This window comes from Brachypodium distachyon, chromosome 3, assembly GCF_000005505.3.
Source record: "Brachypodium distachyon strain Bd21 chromosome 3, Brachypodium_distachyon_v3.0, whole genome shotgun sequence".
In the NCBI taxonomy this organism is placed as follows: Eukaryota; Viridiplantae; Streptophyta; class Magnoliopsida; order Poales; family Poaceae; genus Brachypodium; species Brachypodium distachyon.
Window position 1 is genome coordinate 20,748,184 of NC_016133.3, and position 19,266 is coordinate 20,767,449.

The following is a 19,266-nucleotide window of genomic DNA, read 5'->3' on the forward strand; positions in this document are numbered from 1 at the left end:
ACATGTTCATACGCAGAATGGCCTTGCTGAGTCATTTATTAAACGTCTCCAATTAATAGCGAGACCGTTACTTATGAAGTCAAAACTCCCAATGTCTGCATGGGGACATGCTATCTTGCATGCAGCGGCATTAATTCGCATCAGGCCAAAAAGTTACCATAGTTCTTCCCCTCTGCAGTTGGTATTTGGCAAAGAGCCTGATATTTCCCATCTAAGAATCTTTGAATGTGCGGTGTATGTCCCAATTGCTCCACCAAAGCACACAAAGATGGGACCTCAAAGAAGGTTGGAAATATATGTTGGATATGAGTCCCCTTCTATAATAAAATATCTTGAACCAACAACAGGAGATGTATTTACAGCAAGATTTGCTGATTGTCATTTTGATGAGTCAAATTTCCCAACAACAAGGGGAGAGGATAAGCAGCTAAATAAAGAAATAAGCTGGAATAAATTATCACTGTCTCACTTTGATCCTCGTACAAACCTATTAGGGAATAATTTGCCAGACGCTTTTACAGACTTAAAAAGAGTGACAAAGTCATATATTCCAGCTGCTAATGCTCCTGAAAGAATTGATGTCCAACATGGGCAACCATCTACCGCAAATGAATCAAAACCTACCATGAAACGAGGTAGACCATTGGGTTCCAAAGATAAAAATCCTCGGAAAAGAAAGGGAGCAAAGGATCAAGATGGGCAATCCGAGGAAATAATAAACCAAGAAAAATCTCCGGAGGAGATTGTAGACATGACAAATGGTATTGCTATAGAAGAGAAAAAGGTACCTGATTCTTTAGAAAACGAGATCTCATTAAACTATGTCATGTCGGGAAAAATTTGGAACCGTGACAAAGTCATCATCGATGATGCATTTGCATATAATATAGCGCTAGAAATTATGGATGAAACTGAGGATCATGAACCTCGATCGGTCGAGGAATGCAAGAAAGACAAGATTGGCCAAGATGGAAAGATTCAATTCAAGCAGAACTAAATTCTCTTACAAAAAGAGAAGTCTTCAGACCCGTAACCCGCACACCTGTTGGTGTGAAACCTGTTGGTTCCAAGTGGGTCTTCGTGCGAAAGCGAAATGAGAAAGGGGAAATTATGAGATACAAGGCACAATTAGTTGCCCAAGGATTCTCCCAAAGACCGGGAATTGATTATGAAGAAACATACTCTCCTGTGATGGATGCAACGACTTTTAGATATCTTATTAGTCTTGCAATAAAAGAGAATCTTGAATTCCGTCTAATGGATGTTGTTACAGCATACTTGTATGGTTCACTTGATAGTGACATATATATGAAACTTACTGAGGGATTTAAACTGCCAGAGGCAGGTTCTTGAGAACAATATTCAATCAAATTGAATAAGTCACTATATGGACTAAAACAGTCTGGACGAATGTGGTATAATCGTCTCAGTGAATATTTGACAAAAGAAGGGTACAAAAATGATTCTATTTGTCCATGCATATTCGTACGAAGATCCTGAGCTGAATTTGTGATAATAGCTGTATACGTTGATGATCTAAATCTGATTGGTACTTCTCAAGGACTCTCCCAGATAATGGATTGCTTGAAAAGGGAATTTGAGATGAAAGATCTTGGAAGGACCAAATTTTGCCTTGGATTACAAATAGAACATCTCAAAGATGGCATTCTTTTGCATCAGACAACTTATACAGACAAAATTTTGAAACAATTTTACATGGATAAAGCACATCCATTGAGTACCCCAATGGTTGTCCGGTCACTTGATGTAAGGAAAGATCGTTTTAGGCCCTCAGAGGATGACAATGAAATTCTTGGTGCTGAGGTTCCTTACTTAAGTGACATTGGAGCACTAATGTATCTTTCTACTCATACACGACCTGATATTGCATTCTCTGTTAATTTGTTAGCAAGATATAACTCTTTTCCTACAAGGAGACATTGGAACGGTGTGAAGCATATACTACATTATCTTCAAGGTACAAAGGACATGAATTTATATTTTTCTAACGCAATCAAAGAAGAAATAGTTGGTTTTGCAGATGCAGGATATCTATCTGATCCACATAATGGTCGATCACAAAATGGATATGTGTTTATGTGTGGAGGCACATCAATCTCATGGCGTTCAATGAAGCAAACTATAGCTGCAACTTCATCTAAGCATACAGAGATCTTAGCAATCCATGAAGTTAGCCGAGAATGTGTGTGGTTGGGAGTATGTCACATCATATTCGCAAAGAGTGTAACTTACTTTTGGAAAAGGAGGCACCTACAGTCATACACGAGGACAATATGGCTTGTATAACCCAACTAAAAGACGGATATATGAAAGGAGACAGAGTGAAGCATATCTCGCCAAAGTTTTTCTTCACTCACGATCTCCAGAAGGATGGTATTATAAGTGCAACAAATTTGTTCAAGTGAGAATCTAGCAGACTTGTTCACAAAGGCACTCGCTACTTCAGTATTCAAGAAATTGGCACATGGTATTGGATTGCGACGGCTGAAAGACATCAAGTGATGTTGCCATGAGGGGGAGTGAATATGTGTGTACTCTTTTTTCTTGACCATGATTTTTTCCCACTGGGTTTTTCCTTGGCAAGGTTTTTAACGAGGCATGCAATTCACCTTTTAATGGACATCCAAGGGGGAGTGTTACGAAATATTAATGTGGATGTCCATAACCCCTATACCATTAAAGTTATAACCTTCTACTTCACTGGTGTAACTCTCCTAGCATCAATGTTTGTAACTCCATCTCACATGTATCTATTATCTATTACTATCTATTAAATTGGAGTTGGTGGTGATTGGCATGGACGCGGTAGGTCAACTTTGTTAAAATTACAACAAATATGCCACTTCCCGTTATTTTCTCTCCTTCCTGTCTTATTCACGATTCCTCCTAATCCACCTTACGACCGACGCCACCGCGCCTGCGTGAGCCCATGCTCGAGCCTCCCCCTCCACCCCCAGCCTGATTTCTCCTCCTCCGTCTTACAACCGATGCCAACCGACGCCACAACACTCCGAGCAAAGCCGTCACGTCGCCGCCCGCTTCACCTGTTCTCCCACCACCTCCACCGCCACCAGCCGCCGGACTCGTGGGAGACGGCCGACCTTTACGGCGCCATGAGATGCTTGCTCCATTCTGCCCGCCACGTCAACTCCTCACTAGACCTCGCAACCCGGTGCAGCCGCATGACCGCCACTACAGGAGAAAGCGGCTTTGCCGGGGGCCAGGGGCCGCCGGCAAAGCCTTTGCCGTGGCTTTTTTTCGGGCCGCCGGCAAAGCCTGTCGGCACGGAGATTCACCGGCAAAGGACTCTTTGCCGGCGGCCGAAACGACGGCCTCCGGCAAAGAAAAGGAGATCACGGCATGCGGTGCCGTTAACGGCTGGGCCCACATGTCGGGCTCTGGCAAAGGGCCGGCACCTGGCACGCCGCGAGCAGGCCGCTCGTGCCACGATGTGGCACACATGTCGGGCCTTTGTCGGCGGCTAGGGAAAAAGCCGCCGGCAAAGGTTGGGGGCCTTTGCCGGCGGCCAGTGAAAATGGCCGCCGGCAAAGGGCGGGCACGTGGCACGATTTGGTGCGTGCCCGCGCTCAGCCTTTGGCCGCCGGCAAAGTGTATTTTTTTTGTTTTTTTTTATCGCGGCAATTTGAAATATTTTCACAGCACATATATACAAATATATATTCATCCACATCACAGCAATACATCCACACAAAATCATCGACGCATCCACATAACGCATTCACGTCACAAGTATATAAACATCTCATGAAATTCCGAAAACATCACATATCTCACAATAAAAGTATTACAAGTGTTCATCACATGGTAGCAACATATTACAAGCTAGTGTTCATACACGACAAGATGGTGACTCGGACACCTTCAACATCCACTACCCATTGCACCAGTAGAAATCTATGAAATGGAGTTGGAATAGCATAATTAGATATAAAGAAAGGAATTGAAGTGACAATTGCAGTATTTGAAGCGGAACTTAGCCATTTGGCTCAAAAATGGTGCAATGGAATCATTTTTGAGCAAATATGGCCCATTTGGTTCCAAAAATGCTACCAAGGCACAATTTTGGAGCCAAATGACCCCTAAATGCTCTAAAATGGCACGATGGCACCATTTTGGAGCGAATATGGCTTATTTGGCTCCAAGATGGTGCCTTGGTCGCATAAATGTGCCAAATGGCATAAAAAATGCCACCAAGGAATCAGTTTGGCTACAAAACGAGCCATTTCGCTCCATTATGCCACCATGGCTCCATTTTGGAGCCATCATGGCTCATTTAGCTCCAAAATGGTGCCTTGGTGGCATTTTGGAGCCAATATGGACATTTTTGGGCCATTTGGCTCCACAATGGTGCCAAATGAGCCATATTGGCTCCAAAATGGTGCCCTGGTGGCATTTTGGAGCCAAATGAGCCATATTTGCCACCAAGGCACCATTTTGGAACCAACATGGCTCATTTGGCTCCAAAATGGTGCCCTGGTGGCATTTTGGAGCCAAATGGCCCAAAACTGGCACCAAGGCACTATTTTGGAGCCATTGGAGCTAATATGGCTTTTTTGGCTCCAAAATGGTGCCATAAATGAGCCAAATGCCCAAATATGCCACCAAGGGACCATTTTGGAGCCAAGATGGCTCATTTGGCTCCAAAATGTTGCCCTGATGGCATAAACGAGCCAAATGCCCAAAAATGCCACCAAGGCACCATTTTGGAGCCAAGTGAGCCCTCTTGGCTCTAAAATGGGATCTATGTCACTATGTGATGCTAGGTTACGCAGTTCTATGTGTGGAGACAAGAAAGTAAGTTTTCAAAACAACGGACCTCAAGATTTGATAAGTTTGTGGCAACTTACCCGAGTCAGTGCCTAGGAGCAGGTGATTGGCCAAGAGGGTTGCCTCCAGCAAGGCTTGCGTGTGAAGAAGGGTCGTTCGAGCCACGGCCGGATTGATGCTGTTGCACAGATGATTAGGCATTGACCCCAACCCTCAACGAAAGCAAGAAAAGTCATGAATGGTGATTGAAATGTTTCGAGTGAACTCACCGGAGTCTGTGGAGAAGGCTGTGGAGCATGCTCAATCTGGAGATTGACAAACGCCAAGTCAAACAGCGGCGGTGATGTAGGCGGCTCTTGAGAGGTGGCAGCGAGGTACGACTGCATATTGAAAAGACAAAGAGTTGCAGTTACAGAACTAATACCACGCTTTCTTGGCTATTATGTGCGGTAAACATACCCTAAGGTGGTCGTACTGAGCCCTCTGTGCGGCCTGCATCTGAGCCTGCATATGAGCCATCTGAGCCTGCATCTGAGCCTGGACCTGAGTCGCCACCTGAGCCTGGATCTGAGCATCCTGAGCCTGCCTCTGAGCCTCCATCTGAGCCTGCACCTGAGCCGCCACCATACCCTCCACCTCCTGCAATGCCATTACAAGTTCATTGTCGTTACAATGAAATGTGAAAAGACACGAGATGGTGAATGAAGAACAACTAACCTGCTGTGAGAACTGCCGTGAACCTGGACGACTGTGTATACTAGCACTCGAGCTAGTGGAAGTAGCCTTCAGGTGAGGTAGGCTGGGAATGGTGCTCGGATCAATGGTTCCGTTCCCGAAGACCAGCCTACCGTGCTTCATGCCTCCTCCTGCCCTCACGACCACTTCCACATCCAAGTCGTGCTGGCTAGGATCAGCCCCGGGGCCGTGCACCTCCTCAAACACCTCCGCGTAGCCTGTGACCTTGGCATGGTCAGCCGGGGTGGCGTAGGCTTCGAGCGGGGAGTTCGCACTGTACTCCGACACGATGCTCGCCTTTCCCCTGAGGGCGCAGTCAACGGCCATGAAACTGGTGAGGCGTTCTTTATCCGGATGAGCCTTCGCCTAAAACAACAAGCAACAACAAGATAGGTAGGGGTGAGGCTCGCATATGAAGATCTTTTTGGGAGAAAAATACATACATAGTTGTTGATGTAGCCCTGCAGGTTCACGCTCTCTTGATGGTGCATTCTGCTTGGGTTCGCCAACCTCCTCTCCCTAAGGAGCCCGTGAGTCTCCACGTACTCCGGGCTGCACCAGGAGTCCACCAGCGCCTTCCAGGCATTTAAGTGCGAGATGCACCAGTGCGGAGGAACCTAAATGAACAAGTACAAGCCCAAACACAAAGAAGTTAAGCGTTAGCCCTTATTAAGCAAGGAAATGCACTTTATTTTACTTTACCTGCATGTATTGTTCGTGCTCGAGATGCGTCACGATACATTGTGCCTTGTCCAATCTCTGTTTCTTCACTTCGGCATAGTACTTCCTCACGGCGTAGACACGCGCGTCATAGAACATCTCGGACAATGCCTTCTTCACACTTGCCTCGAAGTGTCGTGCAGTTGTTGCATCATCAATGCCTTCCGCCAGCTTGAAGAACCGTTGCAATTAGACAAAACGGATCCATTGATGAGTTATATATTTTGCATTACAATTGTTTTGACTAATGTATGCATTGTGCGAAGGCGACTTACCCAAAATTCGCCCTTCACCCGCTCGGCTTTGTTCGCATACACCACATTCTCTCTATCTTGAAAGTCCGGTTGGGCCACGTACTGTGCCCATCTCCGGGCTACCTTTGGCTCCTCCTTTCCTTCAAGAAGAACCATGCCAGGGAAGTGTTCCTTGAGGAGGACCCCAAGCACAGCCTTGGGTTGCATTGTAAAACACCTGGGTGCAACAACCACCCAGCCCCTGCACAAGGATAAGACAAGTCAATTGCAGTTAATAAATGAAACAACAATTTGATGTAAACTGAATTCTAGGATCAAGAAAGGTACATCTTGGCTGTTGGACGAATGACCGGCTTCTCAGCTTCACAAGAGGGCCGCTTGGTGGGGAGACGAGTAGGACCATGCCGGTACACTTTGTCTGTACCAGAGCTGGAGGCAGCCCCCACCGAGGCTCCCGCGGAGGTACCAACAGAGTGATCCTGCATCTCGTCCTCACCAAAGTCCCCCGCCTCCATCTCCATCTCCCTCACCTCCTCCTGAATCTCCCCAAGCCCTCACAGAATTCTTCTCCCTCGGTCCGAATTACGTGTTTTCCTCACTCTAGGGCTTGGGTTTGAATGTTTCTTAGTGTTTTGTTACTAGCTTTTCACCAAAACTTGGATTTTCATGTCACTTTACTATATCATAGTGTTGTATTATGACATGTCAACATGAAAAAGCAAACATCTACCCCATGGACCGACTAAATTATGTCCTGTCGGTCTGAAGTGAGACTTTTCCCCTCAAGTGTGGAACATTCATGCCCATTCGTTAGTATTGTTTGCAAAGGAAGTGTCACATCAGGGCTATCGATTTGATTTTACCATTAACACACCCTTCATTTACATATACATGGCACACCATGCACAAGGGGAAAGCCAGGAAACCATTTAATGTTTCGTCATTTCATGCATCGATGAACCGATCGTAACCAATTAACTCACGGCCGCCGGCAATGAGTAATTAGTTTTCTTTATTTTATAAGTGCAAATTGGGTTCAATTTAAACAACAATATATATTGCTCTATGTGTTTACAATATGGTTGATTTACATCACAATCAAACAAAAAAGGAAAAAAAAAGCTTTTGCCGGCGGCTATTATGTGGGCCTTCGGCAAAGCCACCTTTGCTGGCGGCTATTTTTCGGGGCTGCCGGCAAAGGGTTAATTTCTTTTTTTTCTTCCGGTTCGATTCGAAAGGGGGACATTTGGGGGAAAAAAATGGCCTTTGCCGGCGGCCTTTTCTCGGGGCCGCCGGCAAAGGGTTATTTTCTTTTCTTTTAATTCGTGCGTGCGCGTCATAATTTGAACGGATTGTCGCAGGAAAAACGAATCTCTTTGCCGGCTGCTTTTTTTTTATGGCCGCCGGCAAAGATAGTTTTTTTTTCTTCCACCGCCGGCCGTTTCGCCCGCCGTTAACCTCGCAAGCGGGCCCACGTGCAGGGTCTCTTTGCCGGCGGGCCCCCTTTGCCGACGGCTTTTCGGAATATTTGCCGGCGGCCGACCCTATGCCGTGGGCCGGCCCACGGCATAGGGCCTCTTTGCCGGCGGCCCGATAGAAACCGCCGGCAAAAGCCCTTACCGCCGGCAACAGCCGGTTTTCCGGTAGTGCGCATCCCCCAGCGGCCTAAGCGTCCCGACCTTTCCAGCCTTCGCCAACCAGCTACGCACCCCTTTGCAGCTGATTCCAGCCATCGGGTTCCGTAGTAGGGCACACCCGCTACTGGTTATATATATATGAGAGATTATATAACACTTTTGCAGCCTAAAGCCTGCATAAAGAGCCCAGCTAGCGCACGTTCTGCAAAGCCCACCTAGCCCAAGTTCTCTATATCTCGCTGCATTTTTCTCTCGTGGCCTTCGGTTCGTCTCCCCCACACGCCCGATCCTAGAGTTCGCCTGAAGCCCTGCTCGCGCCGCCGCCATGATGCCCCAGCCGCCTCCCGACTTCGCCCTGACCCACCCGCAGAAGGTGCCGACCTTCGTGCCGCCATGATGCCTCAGCCGCAGCCCGCAGGCACCGACCAGCTCTGGACGTGTCGATGTAGATGCGTGGATGGTAGACGTTCTCCTTCCTTCAGGCGCTGTGTGTTGCAGCTGATGCAGGGGCGCGTTCTGCGTGGCGGCTTGATGCCGGGAGGAAAGGGTGCCATCACGAAGCTGTGAAGGCATCGTGGTTGTGCCACTCGCCGCAAGCCAGCGATGGAGGCAGCCGGCACACGTTCTATCACTAATTAACTCCTTGGATTTTGTTTGTAGATTCTGATTACTGAATTGATCTTCTCCAGCAGGCACCTATTCGTCCTATTGTTTCATGGACCAATCAAGCAATATTTTTCAATTAGTAATAGGAATCTTTAGTTACTCAAGCTGCATGCTGGCAGTTAGATGCAGATCATTTCTAAAATAGTACTGCTTTAAAGCCCAAGTGTCGCAATAGTGTAAGCCAAACACCAAAGGTCGTCCATATATCAGTATGCTTGAACCAAAGTAACACAACAACAGACTAAGATACAACACAGGAAAAATTATACTAACAACTGGGAAAAGATTCTACTGTGCATGTGACTGCGCACAAGAAAGTCCATTAAATTTGAATCTAGATTCTACATGCATGCGATCATTAAAACCGAGACACCCACTGAGTAACATGAACTGCTTTCGGTGTAGCCCTATACGTATATACTGTACTTTTATTGCCTCGGAAGTCAGAAGACAGCCTACCTAGCTGCTGGCTTCTGTATGTAGATCTGGTTCTCCGGTAACAGAAATGAACTCTCTTTATCGTACTACTTAAGGATATCAATTAAGGTGTCGATCGAGGTCAAAGCACCAAAGGCGCATTCCCTTCCCTAGCCGCATTGCATTCCTGGCCTCTTCAATACAACGAGCAAGCAAAGGAAACATGAAAAGTAGGCATGGTTTCTTCTTTTTCTTCCTGTTTCTCGTCATCGCCGCCGTGCAGATCACTGCCAGTGGGACTAGAAAGAAGGAGACGGTGGTGAAGCATCTCCCTGGCTTCAATGGATCTCTTCCCTTCTCCCTCCAAACAGGGTATGTGGAGGTCGACAACAGCCATCTCTTTTACTACTTTGCTGAGTCGGAGAGGAACCCGGCGGAGGATCCGGTTTTGCTCTGGCTCACAGGCGGTCCGGGATGCTCTGCCTTCCACGGCCTTGTCTACGAGATAGGTATCTATGTAGCTATCAAGCATTCTCCATACGTATGTGAGTAAATTTCATAAAACAACATTTTTTGTGTCAACTTTCTCACGGAACTGCTGTAAAAATAAAACTTTCTCACGGAACCGCGGTTACAGTTATGACCAATTGTCTCAAGGAAAAACAACTTTGGGCCAAACCTTCTCAGAATACTCTAATCTAGCATATTAAGCCATTTGACACGCCATCAGGCTTTCAATGTCGTGTCAAAAAGCCTACGTGGCAAATGAAACAGGCCAGGGTTGACACCTGGCACGTGATATCGGGGTACATCTATTAGAAATCGTATCAAATTACTTAGTCGGTCAGATTAGGGTTTTCTGAGAAGCCCTTCTCCAAAAGTTGTTATTCCGCAATTAGTCATAATTGTGGTCCTGTGAGACACTTGATGCGAAAAATGTGGTTTTACTAAAAGAAAAGGTGTGGTTTTCTGAAATAGGTACGTTTATCATGCATATATTACCTTAAAGTAACATTAATAGCTGCTTTGTTGACCTCTCAGTTTTGAATCTCCATCTTCCTACGTGGAAGATGGTCTGCCAAAGCTGGTGTACAGACCAGATTCCTCGACAAAGGCTAGTTCATCAATAGATCCTTCTCTTCTCCCTACATGAAACTTGCTAATTGTTTTGTACATGCAACTCGTGTTTTAGTGCTTATATGGGTTTTTTTTGCCTATATATAGAGAGGCAAAAGTGCTAGTACGTCCAACCTTCCGGTGACTGACTCCTCCACCGTTCGTGGATGCCTCGTGATTCGGACGCTCTGAACATTTTCTCTCTCCTCTTATTTTACAACCGATTTCTCGCTCATTTAGTCAACGATAAAGCTGACTCTGCCTCCTGCCCCACCGCGTCCAGAGCACTCCAGGCCTACTTCCTATGGCATAGCGTGTTATCGTTGCCCGGCTTATTTGTCCTGGCCGGCGGCTACACCTCGCACACACCACCCACCCATTCACCCCCCGTCCCGTCCCACCCACAGACGCAGACGGGTCGCGCGCGCCGACAGCGGTGGACGAGCCGCGGAGAGAGCCGTCGAGGTTGGACGGTGGAGGGGCCACGCGCCGTCAACCTTCAGGCGGAGATAAAGTGTGTGCGGAGATGGGCAGCGGCTCGACAACGTCTGAGTGGGCGCGGACGAGCGGGCCGGCGGTGGTGACGGCGGCAAGTAGCTGCAGCAAAAGGCGGCCGGCGGGCAGGCGGTAGCTTACCCGCCATGGCACACCACTGTCTCTGCGGGTGCGGAGGCGTCGTCCCAAATCCGGGCGCATCTGCCGCCGGCCGAGATCTGAGGTGCCTTGCAGGACATCGGCATCCACGGAGCACCCGTGGTGATTTCAGGCCGAAGTCGTCTCCGGCTTCAAGTTACCGGAGTCCGTGATCTGGATCCACGCCGAGCATCACACCAGAGAGGGGAAATCTCAGGTTTTGGGGGCATATCGTGGGTTCGAGGTACGAGTTTGCTACCTGGTCTCCTGCGGTCCTTTGGGCTGATTAGAGCAAGCACAGTGTTGGTCAAAACCTATAGCTAAGAAGGTTCTAAGAAAAGTTAGGCCCGGGTCTTTGCCATTGCAGCATGCAGAGCTAAGAAAAATTTGTTAGACTCGACTCAAATTCAAGAACCGGTGCTAGCATAGTTTGACTTTGTAGGTCCAATGCTGAACACCTCATTCCTCTCCCTCCCTTCCTCTCTGTACAGAGGAGCACGCTGAAAAGATACCACAAGTGGGTCCAAAAGTTGAGTCTAAGGAATCCTATACACTGCATCACAATTTGATTTTCTAGATCCGGTGCGAGCTTTTTATTTAGCCTCTCCTCACATTGCTCTTGCTCTAAACTCTCAGGTTCCCGGAAATTGCGGTACCAGCGTCCGGCGGCAGAAAAGCCGCAGGTATGGCTGGCCGCTTGGCCGGAATGCAGCGGCGGCGGATGGCAGTTGGCAGGACAAGCTGCAGCCGTGTTGCTGTTTGAAAGTATTTGAGTGGGTAGTTACTGAAAAATTGGTTTCTAGTTCTTGCCTGTTTCTTTTGTTTCTCCTTACAGCAGTCTGGACTCTGGAGCTAAGTTACTCAAATCCATTTTCTCTGTTTTGTAGAAATGCTTGAGTTGATCTGTAAGGATACTGAAAGAAACCCCAAATTTTAGTCTCTTAATTGCCAGCTGAGCCCATCGTTGCTAGCTGTTGCTCTTAATTGGTTGTTTTTATTTAACTTGCATTTAAGGGTTATGCTGGGCCAGTTAGGCGGGTTGTGATCGAGGATGGTTGATGCCTGCAAGGATGGATGCTTAATGGCTTGTTTTCTCTGTTCTGCTTGGCGTTTTACTTTCCGTTGTTTTGATAATGGATGTTAAAGGCTTGTTTTCCTGAAGACCTTCCGTTTGCCCAACCCCTGCTGTTTGCTGAAACCTGTTGGGCCTCTGATGAATCTGCTGTTTGCTGAAGCCTGAAGCCTGCTAGACGTTTGATGAACCTGTTGTTTTGCTGAAGCCTCAAGCCTGTTAGGCGTTTGATGAACATCCGGTTTGCTTAAGCCTGAAGCCTGATGTTTTGTTGAATAAAGCAAGCTAGAGCTGTTGTTTTGCTATCTTTGTACATATTACTGCTATACCGGAATCAATGTGATTGTAACTAAAAAAAAGAATGAATGTGAGGCACGATGCTGAATACTACATGCCTGAAACACTCACACAGCAAATGTTTGTTTCTTTGAAAATTTGACATGTGTACTCAGATTTCGGTGTAGCACAAGGAAAGCTGTGTCCGCGTGATAAAGATTTGCATCGTTCTTAGTAGAAACGAATTATTTAGACCTGGGCGCTCAAGATTTTTATTCAGTACACAAATTTAAGAAGACGCACGCTGATTAGGCTGGTCACGGTGGGAAGTAACATAGAGTAGTAGCATGTATATGTTAGTAGTCTAAGTTACCACTTTCATAGTGGGTAGTAACATATATGTGGTGTCATGCATTGTTTCATTTATTAGATTGTCGACTCGTCTTGTTTTGATTTGTGTGATGTTATGGTAACATATCTAGTTATCACCTCTCTTTTTTTCTTCATTTAATATCATGCCATGTCACCAAAATGTTTAGTTGGCATCTTATGTTACTATCTAAGTTACTCCCACTATGAGCAGCCTTAGGGTATTGCCTAGCATCCCTGGGTACCGAATACATTCGACGAGGCACCGAGTCTAGCACCCATGGGTATCGAGCACATTTTTATTGAGGCACCGATTCGATGAATTCGGGTACCGAGCACATTTTTATTGAGGCGCCGATTCGATGAACTCGGGGTACTGAAGATTTATTTCCGATATTATACTTGTATCGAAACACAAGATTAACGATTTTATTCGTACGAGTCTTTTCAGTCCTAGGTACCGAGCACATTTTGGATTCATAATTTTATATGTACCGAGTATTTTCATCCTAGATACCGAGTACTTATTTTATTGAGGTACCGATTTTATGAATTTGGGGTACTGATTTTTTTTGTCGACACATGATTACCGATTAGATGAATTTGATGTACCAAAGATTTTTGTTGAATTTTCAATCTAGGTGTACCAAGCACATATTTATTGAATTACCGATTAGATGAATTTGATGTACTCCATACCAAAGATTAATTTGATGTACCAAAGATTTTTGTTGAGATTTGACATGTGTCGGGGTACCGGAGTATTTAACCGGGGGTACCGGGTGCATTTTCACTGAGGTACCGAGTCGATTGGTCGGGAGCAAAGCTCGCTTGTCATGCATGTTAGGCGTGCAGCTGGGAAGAGACTAGATGTGCACTGGCTAAAAAAACTTTGTGTCCAAACAGAGCCTAAAGTAAGAGGACATGGAGATGTGCACTGGTTAATATTCACTGGATAATAGAAGTTCACGCATTGAAATGTCCACTGGATAATAGAAGTTGCATGCATTGAAATGTCTACGGGACAATAGAAGTGCACGCGTTGAATGTCCACTTGATAATAGAAGGCACGCGTTGAAATGTCCACTGGATAATAGAAGTACATGAAATGTCCACTGGTTAATGTAAATTCATTAGCTCAAAATAGTCCTTCAACGGTGGGTCACAGGCAGAGCAAAGAATCAGCGTCTTCATAGTGCTACTGGCCAGGACTTGGAATAAAAAATAATTTCATAAAAGTACCACAGGTCCGTAGGCGGGTGCGCTAGAGTGGTGCGGCTGGCGAGGTCGCTAGAGTGAGCCTGGCCCAGCACCTCACGGGCCAGACCGTTCTGTAAAGAGTGGTCAGAGCATAGGCCCGGCCCAAATATAAGAGGAATGGTTTTCGAAATCTTAGAGTGAATCAGAACACCAGGCTATCTCCAAATCGCAAAGGATTCAAATAAAAGTAACACACGGCAGCTTTTGTCATAGCCATGAGAGAGAGAAAGGCAGCCACCAAAGCATTTTGGAAAGAACTAAATGGAGAAAAATCGTTGCAATCCCAAGGGAGATTGTCTCCGCCTATGCTCACAGCTACTTCTAGCTAGCTAGTCGTGATATGATATGCCACGTAATTCTGAACTCTTACGATGTTCTACAGCTGAGATTTCCTTTTTTTTTCATTGCAGTGGTTTGAGCAACATCCAAACTTCATGTATCATCCATCCACTTTACATTGTCGGAGATTCATATTCGGGCATTTATCGTGCCACCACTGGCCTTTCAAATTGCTAGGGGTAACTTCCTTTTTCTTCGTCCTTTCCATTGGCAAATTCGCACGGTCATGCAATAATTGATGCTTCTTCCTCTAAACTCTGCTAAAAAAGAGAGAGAAAAGTGCAGTTTTCATCCCCCCACTTATCAATATTTACACAAATGGGCCCTTAACATTTTTCATATACTTTTCGTTCCTCAACCTTCGAAATTGGAAACCAATGGTTTCTCGACTGTCGAAATGGGAAACCAATGGTTCCTCACCACATGTGAATGCTATTAGTGTTGATATATCATGGTTTTGGTCCTGGAGTTGCTACACTAACTTAGTTTTTTGTTTGCGGAAACAAATTGACTCGGGAGCTAACTTGTGATGCCTGATGTGCATGGCAGTTCTGAGACCAAAACCATGGCACGTTAGTATTCATACCGTTTAGGATGGGGTGAGGGACTACTAGTGTCTCGTCTTGACAGTTGGAAAAGAAAATAAATGCCAGGCCATTAGGACACTTCAATAAAATTGGCAAAACGAAAAATACTCTTGTCTCAAAAAAAAACCCTCCAACTATTGACTTGATAATCTAAACATCGTTTACCTATTCCATGCGTCTGTTGCAGGTATAGAAATGGGCGACAGCCAATTCTTAATCTCAAGGTCAGATAACCTTCATTTTATTTCTCTCTTGGTATAATTAATGTTGGTTGTCTTGGTGTTACTTTCAAGACTCTTATATAGTTAAATACGTAGTACAGTAGTTGCTGATGTTCTAAAGTTGGTGGTTCAGGGTTATGTGATAGGCAACCCATTAACAGATCGAAAGTTCGATGTGCCATCTAAAGTTCCATACGCCCACGGGATGGGTCACATATCTGACGAACAATATGAGGTGGTACATCAAGCAAGGGAAATGCATAATCTCCATCGGTAATTAATGTTCTTGGTTCTTCTGATATACAGTATGATTAATGCCAATTCTGTGTGCTTAATTTCAGATGTACAAGGAAAGCTGCAGTTCGGACACCACCGGTATCACCCGAAGTGTGCAATGCGAAAATTGTCATGATGCCATAAATAAGGTACTAGTACAATTTATGATAGTATCAGCAGCAACATCTACCAGAATCAGCAGCAGGATGACTTATTTCTGAAGCACATCTCAACCGTTTATGATGTTTCTTTTCTCCAAAGTGTAGTGTTTGAAGGACATAAACACACAACACATCCTAGAACCCAAATGTTCTTCTTCATACAAGGGAAATTCAGACAGCAGCAGCAGCAGCAGCAGGATGACGCTTGAGTACAGCAGTGCAGATCTTAACCTGTCTGAGATTTCTTCAGAGTGTAGAGTTAGTAACCAAAAAGAACTTCAATTAATTAGCATGCTGTCTGACGAATGGTAGTTAATCTCACCTAATGTTTTTCTTGACGGAGTAATACTACCTAATGTTATTTGCTGCAGGGTGAAGGATATAGCTTGTCCGGCATATGGGCAAACAACGGCGCGGTAAGAGCAGCTTTGGGTGTCCACAAGGGAACGGTTCCTTTGTGGTTGAGATGCAACTTCGGCATGCCATACACCAAGGAAATGCGGAGCAGCGTGGAGTATCATCGGAGCCTCACCAGCAGAGGCTACCGGAGTCTGATTTACAGCGACGATCACGACATGATTGTGCCCTTCATCGGCACCCAGACATGGATCCGCTCTCTCGGCTTCTCTATCGTGGACTAGTGGAGGCCATGGTACGTCAACGTTCAAGTCGCAGGGTATGTAATCTTGTTTCAGCCTACCTGCAACAAACATTCATTTCTTTATCAGCTTGGGAAAACTTCTAACCCCTGAAATTTGTACCGTGTGTGTTGGAAATAATCTTTCCCTGCCGTGAGTTAGTAACAGTCCAAGTCCTTATGAGTTTAGGATCACGAGTTGTGTCTGTGTACACGTGAGTTTTGTAGTCCGAGTAGGACTTAATTCAGCTAGCTATGTATGTGCGTGTATATATATACATGTGTATGCAGCTGGTTTGAAACAAACTTGTAAGATATATTGAGATAAGAAATAAAAAAAGTCACGACAGGTGCTTTGGCCATAATTTGGTGATACTCGTGTGCGTCTTCATGTGATTGATCTTTGGGCAAATCCAACATTTGGTATCAGAGCGAGGTCAAAGATTTGAAGACGCGCTTGCCCCGGGGAGGCGATGTGCTAGCGCTTCGGGACGGGCAACGGTGGCGGAACGGCGTCCGCAGATCAGAGCAGGCAAAGGTGGCGGAGCAGCGTCTGTGGATCGGATCGGTAATCGGTGGCTGTGTGCGGAGCAGTGTTCAGCGGATTGGAAATCAGGCAATCGGTGGCTGTGCAGTGGAGCGACGTTCAGCAGATCAGATAGGACTATCGTCGCAGTGGACCGATCTCCTGGTAACGGGAGATCATCCTGATCGTCGGAAAGTACTCGACATCGGGTCAAGTTGCGTATGTACGTCCATGTCAGCGTCTATAAGTCGTGGTTGTGTCCAAGTGCTCGTCTGTGTGAGACTATGTTGCAGTGGAAGTGCGTCACGGTCGAAGGGCTGTCCGATGAGGTGTATCACTGAGGGCGAATACGTGCGTGCAGACAAGGTGGTGGGTGTCATCTGTGTGTCTCGACGAGAAGACGGAAACTCAAGTGTATAGTGAGGCGGTGTACCAGTGAAGGTGAGTCTCTTCAATAAGGACATGTCTCTACGTGAAGTTATGGGTTTAGCTCGCACGTATTACGCTAGGAGTGTACGGTGTGTGCACAGGGTTAGCGTGGCTGGGAGTCAAGACCATGCGTTGAGCTGAGTCGACAAGTCGTGAAGCTGTAGAGCGTCAAGATCAGGGGGAGCACGGAAGACGAAGTCAAGGTTAGGGGGAGATTGTTGGAAATAATCTTTCCCTGCCGTGATTTAGTAGCAGTCCAAGTCCTTATGAGTTTAGGATTAGGAGTTGTGTCCATGTACACGTGAGTTTTGTAGTCCGAGTAGGACTTGATTCAACTAGCTATGTATGTGCGTGTATATATATATACATGTGTATTCGGCTGGTTTGAAACAATCTTGTAAGAGACATTAAGATAAGAAATAAAGAAAGACGGGTGATTTGGCCATAATTTGGTGATACTCGTGTGCGTCTTTCTGTGATTGATATTTGGCCAAACCCAACAGCGTGCAGGTTTACGAGGACGTATTCTAATAACCTGACCTTTGCAACAGTCAAGGTACGAATGTCCCTTGATTGTTGTCTGTTTGCTTGCCATGATGAACACTGAAGCCTTATTTGGAAGAGGGTATTTCCTGATGAAGTCGTGATATTTGGCTCAAATTTGACTAAAAAATAAAGTTCCCACAAAAAATACATTCAATTCAAATAGGGCAACAATGGTTGCATTAACTGTCGGTCACTATTGGTTAGTAATGTGTTTGTTTGTTTGTTTGAACAGGGCGGTGGTCACTGCTCCAGAGTCCAAGCCCAAGGAGTGCTTGGACATGGTCGCCAGGTGGCTCTCCGGCCATCCTCTCTGACACATTTTTTTCTCCTTCAACATCAATCATGTCATGTAATCTATTACTCCTCTACGTGTCTCATTACGTCGTGGAATTAACACCAAATCTATTTACTAAGATCGACAAGTGCGCGCAATAGTGCTCCCTCGATTGCAAAAGTTCGGTGTAATTTCAATAGCTTATTGATAGTTACAAAATCAACCACAAGAAAATACTTTTGATCAATATGAATCCATTTTTTAAAAGGAGGTTAAATCCTCGGTGTCTATATCAATTGATGCACACAAATTTGATTATTTAAAGGCATCTAAATTGTCTACATCATTCTAAAGTCAGATTACTATAGGTCACCAATTACTCGTGCATTCAGATATAGCTTATTGCGCGTTATCCATACTGGTTGAACATACTCATGCAGCCATATCCAGTAGATTGCACAAGAGGCCGTGAAATCAGTGGCGGACTCAAGATAAAATTCAAGGTATGGCGGAATTTACACAACAGAAAATAATGTACAATGCAACTATGGAAAAGCTTACTGAAATACTAGACATGTATATTACTGTATGTTCAACAAGCATAGTAAAAATCCAAAAGTAAGATACATGCACTCAAAATACTTTAAAATCAAAAACATGGAAAGACGGAAGACTAAAGGTCTCCATTTGGTTTGTTGAAAAAAAATGGTTGCCCATGGAATCTTGCCCACCTATCTCACAATTCGTTCACAACCTGAGCCAATTTTTTGACAAACTTGGGGTCATAAAAATATTTAACCAGTTTTTTGGCTAGCCAATTGTTGACAAAAATTGGTAGGACACGAGTTGGCATGAACCAAACATATCCATTGAGAGCCAAAACCACTCGTTACCTGTAATCGCTTGGACTAGCGCATGGTAATCTGTTTTCACTTGCACCCTCCTCATCTTGTAGTTTGCAATTTCCTAGTTGCAAAATTCGGAAACCTAAAGTATAACTAATTATATTGTGTAACATTAGATTTAGAAATGTACAACGGGTATTTGCACATTCTAAATTATAAAATTGCACAAAGTTTTGTTGCAAACAACTCCGAAACAAGGAATTTTAGTGCCATTTGACTGACTCCAAAACAAGGAATTTTAAGTCAAACAATTAGCATGAGTGCAGTTCTACAATGCTCGCTCGCTTTGCACTAGAAAAATGTGCAACTTCAGTATAAAAAAAAGTTTACTGTGTATTTTTTGAAAGAAAAAATATATTTTGTTTTATGAGGTATCACTATTATTATTTTAGTCGTTGTTT

The 19,266-nt window shown here is 45.2% G+C and overlaps 1 long non-coding RNA gene and 1 pseudogene across 1 annotated transcript; both read left to right on the forward strand.

Moving 5' to 3' along the window:
- Positions 1-10,637: 10,637 nt before the first annotated feature.
- Positions 10,638-12,466, forward strand: LOC104583614. The gene is made up of 2 exons (XR_731466.3): positions 10,638-11,231; positions 11,624-12,466. It is a non-coding gene; the product is annotated as an uncharacterized LOC104583614 (long non-coding RNA).
- A 444-nt stretch (positions 12,467-12,910) lies between these two features.
- On the forward strand, positions 12,911-18,000 carry LOC100822757 (annotated as a pseudogene).
- The last annotated feature ends 1,266 nt before the right edge of the window (positions 18,001-19,266 follow it).